The sequence below is a fragment of the Schistocerca gregaria genome, unplaced genomic scaffold (assembly GCF_023897955.1).
Source record: "Schistocerca gregaria isolate iqSchGreg1 unplaced genomic scaffold, iqSchGreg1.2 ptg000889l, whole genome shotgun sequence".
NCBI lineage: Eukaryota > Metazoa > Arthropoda > Insecta > Orthoptera > Acrididae > Schistocerca > Schistocerca gregaria.
Window position 1 is genome coordinate 50,001 of NW_026062250.1, and position 5,743 is coordinate 55,743.

At 57.7% G+C, this 5,743-nt stretch overlaps 3 non-coding genes across 3 annotated transcripts in view; all 3 read right to left on the reverse strand.

Annotated features, from left to right (window-relative positions):
* The window catches only part of LOC126324566 (large subunit ribosomal RNA), a 4,222-nt gene extending 2,693 nt beyond the window's left edge, over positions 1-1,529 (reverse strand). The window contains exon 1 of the ribosomal RNA XR_007559886.1: positions 1-1,529. This exon is cut by the window's left edge and continues 2,693 nt beyond it. This is a non-coding gene — a ribosomal RNA (large subunit ribosomal RNA).
* Positions 1,530-1,717: 188 nt separating this feature from the next.
* LOC126324555 (5.8S ribosomal RNA) lies at positions 1,718-1,872 on the reverse strand. Its single transcript, XR_007559876.1, has one exon. It is a non-coding gene; the product is annotated as a 5.8S ribosomal RNA (ribosomal RNA).
* A 369-nt stretch (positions 1,873-2,241) lies between these two features.
* LOC126324562 (small subunit ribosomal RNA) lies at positions 2,242-4,134 on the reverse strand. Its single transcript, XR_007559882.1, has one exon. It is a non-coding gene; the product is annotated as a small subunit ribosomal RNA (ribosomal RNA).
* Positions 4,135-5,743: the final 1,609 nt, after the last annotated feature.

Consider the following 5,743-nt stretch of genomic DNA (forward strand, 5'->3'; position numbering starts at 1 on the left):
AGCGTCGATTCGGGCGCCTTAACTCGGCGTTTGGTTCATCCCACAGCGCCAGTTCTGCTTACCAAAAGTGGCCCACTTGGCACTCCGATCCGAGTCGTTTGCTCGCGGCTTCAGCATATCAAGCAAGCCGGAGATCTCACCCATTTAAAGTTTGAGAATAGGTTGAGGTCGTTTCGGCCCCAAGGCCTCTAATCATTCGCTTTACCGGATGAGACTCGTACGAGCACCAGCTATCCTGAGGGAAACTTCGGAGGGAACCAGCTACTAGATGGTTCGATTAGTCTTTCGCCCCTATACCCAGCTCCGACGATCGATTTGCACGTCAGAATCGCTACGGACCTCCATCAGGGTTTCCCCTGACTTCGTCCTGGCCAGGCATAGTTCACCATCTTTCGGGTCCCAACGTGTACGCTCTAGGTGCGCCTCACCTCGCAATGAGGACGAGACGCCCCGGGAGTGCGGAGGCCGCCGCCCCGTGAAGGGCGGGGAAGCCCCATCCTCCCTCGGCCCGCGCAAGGCGAGACCTTCACTTTCATTACGCCTTTAGGTTTCGTACAGCCCAATGACTCGCGCACATGTTAGACTCCTTGGTCCGTGTTTCAAGACGGGTCGTGAAATTGTCCAAAGCTGAAGCGCCGCTGACGGGAGCGATTATTCCGCCCGAGAGCATCCCGAGCCAACAGCGGCGCGGGTCCGGGGCCGGGCCAGGTAGGTCCGTCATCCGGGAAGAACCGCGCGCGCTTGCCGGGAGCCCGAGCGCCCAAAGGGGCGAATCGACTCCTCCAGATATACCGCCGAGCAGCCAGCCAGGACACCGGGGCTCTGCCCAACAGACGCGAACCGAGGCCCGCGGAAGGACAGGCTGCGCACCCGGGCCGTAGGCCGGCACCCAGCGGGTCGCGACGTCCTACTAGGGGAGAAGTGCGGCCCACCGCACACCGGAACGGCCCCACCCCGCGGCGAGTGGAAAGGCAACCGGACACGACCCCGCCGCGGATTGCTCCGCGCGGGCGGCCGGCCCCATCTGCCGAGGGCGGGGGCCAGTGGCCGGATGGGCGTGAATCTCACCCGTTCGACCTTTCGGACTTCTCACGTTTACCCCAGAACGGTTTCACGTACTTTTGAACTCTCTCTTCAAAGTTCTTTTCAACTTTCCCTCACGGTACTTGTTCGCTATCGGTCTCGTGGTCATATTTAGTCTCAGATGGAGTTTACCACCCACTTGGAGCTGCACTCTCAAGCAACCCGACTCGAAGGAGAGGTCCCGCCGACGCTCGCACCGGCCGCTACGGGCCTGGCACCCTCTACGGGCCGTGGCCTCATTCAAGTTGGACTTGGGCTCGGCGCGAGGCGTCGGGGTAGTGGACCCTCCCAAACACCACATGCCACGACAGGCGGCAGCCTGCGGGGTTCGGTGCTGGACTCTTCCCTGTTCGCTCGCCGCTACTGGGGGAATCCTTGTTAGTTTCTTTTCCTCCGCTTAGTAATATGCTTAAATTCAGCGGGTAGTCTCGCCTGCTCTGAGGTCGTTGTACGAGGTGTCGCACGCCACACCGCCAGCCGGCTGTGCACGCTACCGAGAAAGTACCGGTATGCGAACCGCCAGGCGACGGGCGCGCATCGCACGTTTAAGGAGACGCGGCCGGCCACACAGGCGACCACGACACTCCCACGTCTCCGAAGCGGGACAAACGCCGCGCGCTTCAGTATACGTAGCCGACCCTCAGCCAGACGTGGCCCGGGAACGGAATCCATGGACCGCAATGTGCGTTCGAAACGTCGATGTTCACGTGTCCTGCAGTTCACATGTCGACGCGCAATTTGCTGCGTTCTTCATCGACCCACGAGCCGAGTGATCCACCGTCCTGGGTGATCTTTTCCTTTTCAGTCTCCCACTGTCTCTTTCAAGACAGCAGCATTTGCGGGACTGAGGCGTCTGACGGCCCCTGTTCCACTATTTTTTTGTGTCCAACGGCCTCACAGCCGATGGGCGTCGTACGGCTCCACACCGGGGCGGACAGGCACTCGGGCGAACGTCATTCAAAACCGGCGCCAGGCGCCAGGTACCGCAGGCCAGCCGCTCCAGAGCTTCAGCGCTCGTACCACACAACAACAACAACACTTCCGCTAGTTTTGAGAGGCACGCGTGGTTCCGCACGCGGCGCACGGCCACTGCCGTACAGGTAGCGTGTTGCGCGACACGACACGACACGCACATCGAAAGACATGCAGTCTAGTCGGTAATGATCCTTCCGCAGGTTCACCTACGGAAACCTTGTTACGACTTTTACTTCCTCTAAATGATCAAGTTTGGTCATCTTTCCGGTAGCATCGGCAACGACAGAGTCGATGCCGCGTACCAGTCCGAAGACCTCACTAAATCATTCAATCGGTAGTAGCGACGGGCGGTGTGTACAAAGGGCAGGGACGTAATCAACGCGAGCTTATGACTCGCGCTTACTGGGAATTCCTCGTTCATGGGGAACAATTGCAAGCCCCAATCCCTAGCACGAAGGAGGTTCAGCGGGTTACCCCGACCTTTCGGCCTAGGAAGACACGCTGATTCCTTCAGTGTAGCGCGCGTGCGGCCCAGAACATCTAAGGGCATCACAGACCTGTTATTGCTCAATCTCGTGCGGCTAGAAGCCGCCTGTCCCTCTAAGAAGAAAAGTAATCGCTGACAGCACGAAGGATGTCACGCGACTAGTTAGCAGGCTAGAGTCTCGTTCGTTATCGGAATTAACCAGACAAATCGCTCCACCAACTAAGAACGGCCATGCACCACCACCCACCGAATCAAGAAAGAGCTATCAATCTGTCAATCCTTCCGGTGTCCGGGCCTGGTGAGGTTTCCCGTGTTGAGTCAAATTAAGCCGCAGGCTCCACTCCTGGTGGTGCCCTTCCGTCAATTCCTTTAAGTTTCAGCTTTGCAACCATACTTCCCCCGGAACCCAAAAGCTTTGGTTTCCCGGAGGCTGCCCGCCGAGTCATCGGAGGAACTGCGGCGGATCGCTGGCTGGCATCGTTTATGGTTAGAACTAGGGCGGTATCTGATCGCCTTCGAACCTCTAACTTTCGTTCTTGATTAATGAAAACATACTTGGCAAATGCTTTCGCTTCTGTTCGTCTTGCGACGATCCAAGAATTTCACCTCTAACGTCGCAATACGAATGCCCCCGCCTGTCCCTATTAATCATTACCTCGGGTTCCGAAAACCAACAAAATAGAACCGAGGTCCTATTCCATTATTCCATGCACACAGTATTCAGGCGGGCTTGCCTGCTTTAAGCACTCTAATTTGTTCAAAGTAAACGTGCCGGCCCACCGAGACACTCAACAAAGAGCACCCTGGTAGGATTTAAACGGGGTCCGCCTCGGGACGCGAAAGCACCCCTTCGGCTCGCCCCACCGGCAGGACGTCCCACGATACATGCCAGTTAAACACCGACGGGCGGTGAACCAACAGCGTGGGACACAAATCCAACTACGAGCTTTTTAACCGCAACAACTTTAATATACGCTATTGGAGCTGGAATTACCGCGGCTGCTGGCACCAGACTTGCCCTCCAATAGATACTCGTTAAAGGATTTAAAGTGTACTCATTCCGATTACGGGGCCTCGGATGAGTCCCGTATCGTTATTTTTCGTCACTACCTCCCCGTGCCGGGAGTGGGTAATTTGCGCGCCTGCTGCCTTCCTTGGATGTGGTAGCCGTTTCTCAGGCTCCCTCTCCGGAATCGAACCCTGATTCCCCGTTACCCGTTACAACCATGGTAGGCGCAGAACCTACCATCGACAGTTGATAAGGCAGACATTTGAAAGATGCGTCGCCGGTACGAGGACCGTGCGATCAGCCCAAAGTTATTCAGAGTCACCAAGGCAAACGGACCAGACAAGCCAATCCGATTGGTTTTGATCTAATAAAAGCGTCCCTTCCATCTCTGGTCGGGACTCTGTTTGCATGTATTAGCTCTAGAATTACCACAGTTATCCAAGTAACGTGGGTACGATCTAAGGAACCATAACTGATTTAATGAGCCATTCGCGGTTTCACCTTAATGCGGCTTGTACTGAGACATGCATGGCTTAATCTTTGAGACAAGCATATGACTACTGGCAGGATCAACCAGGGAGCTGCGTCAACTAGAGCTGAGCAGCCGGCCGCCCGGGAGTGTGTCCCGGGGGCCCGCGCGAACACGCAAGCGTCCGCTCAATTATTCTGCAAACAGGAGGAGGCCGAGCTCCCCTGCACGATACACCTCGAAACCCTCTCAGGTCCCGGCGGCGCGCAGCGCCGTCCTAGGTACTTGGTCGGTTTCGAGAGAGGCGCAATCGCCCGGAGTTAGGCGAGTAGACGGTTTTAGTGCGAACACCCTTGCTCCCAACTGAGCTTGCCGCTGCCGACAGAGGCCCGGGAGCGTGCTGTCGTGGCATTGCCGGCGGGAGACAACACGCGCCACCTATGGTGACCGGCAGCTCCAACGCCAGCGCCACACAAGGGCAAAGCCCCACTTGGGTGCAGAAGCGAACTCTCCCAGCACAGCGCACGCGCCAACACGTCCGCACAACTGCGATACAAACCACCTGCGAGAACCGCTGGGGCGACCGAGCAGCAGACGGCGTCGCGGCGCCGAGTGCCAGGCGGCGGCGCATCCTCAACGCACACAGTCCTCAATCAGACCAGCACACTGCAGATGTCCACCGCGCTTCGCACCGGGCTCGGCTGAACCAACTTTGGCCGCCAGGCGCCGCGTGCAGGGTGCGCCGCAGCGTAGCTGCGCCGCCTGCCGAGCCCGTCGGCTGGCGCTCCTGCCACTCGGCGCCCCCCACCAGCCGCCTGTTGCGCGTGCGCCCACGCAGCGCGCGGCCAACACGCCGGGCGGCCCCCCTTCACCGGCCGGGAACAGTCCCACCAAGCCACCGCCGCGTATCGCTTCATACCCACATGGGCCTAGTCACGTGTGTGGATGTGGCGGGTACCGCTGAAACAACCGGTTAATAGCTGTACCGATCGTCGCCATCACAGATTCACCTCCAGCGTGAACAACCGCTCAACAACGGATTTCCAGTTCATTTGCGTATCTTGGGCAGTAAACGTAGATGTCCACCTACATTTGCGAATTCAACAATTCTTGCATGCCAGGATGTCATGTGTCACGACACGCTACATCAGACCACATACACACTGCGACATGTGCAGAAGAGAACACGTGGAAGGTGGCCCGCGCACGTATGCGATGTCCCTTCCGCGATCCACTGTCAACCGGCATCTGCGGCATGTCCCAGATATGGAACGCGGTCCACCAGGGTAGCACTTTGTGTGAGGCAATACGACAAAGTCGGAATACACGCGTCACTACATCACACGGCTCACGCTGACCTGACCTGACTCACCGCACCACCACCCCCAGCGACCCAGGGTGACATACAATGCGTTCGTACGTTCCTCCCACACGCCTCTACGGCGTACCACAGTGCAACCTAGCTGTTATTGGGAGACGAGACAAGTAGCATCGAGCACAACATATGGAAATTGAGATTCGACACCGTTGGGCACAGCCAGCGTACGGTCACACGTATCACACTACTTCACTCTGTACGTAACTACCGATGATCGGTACAGCGTGTGGGTTACGCGTACGACATCAGCGGACAATGGACACAGACCATACCACGACGTACACTGAGGGCGTCGACATCTGAACGCAACTGAACAGCTGCGAGGCTCATTTAACACTCAAA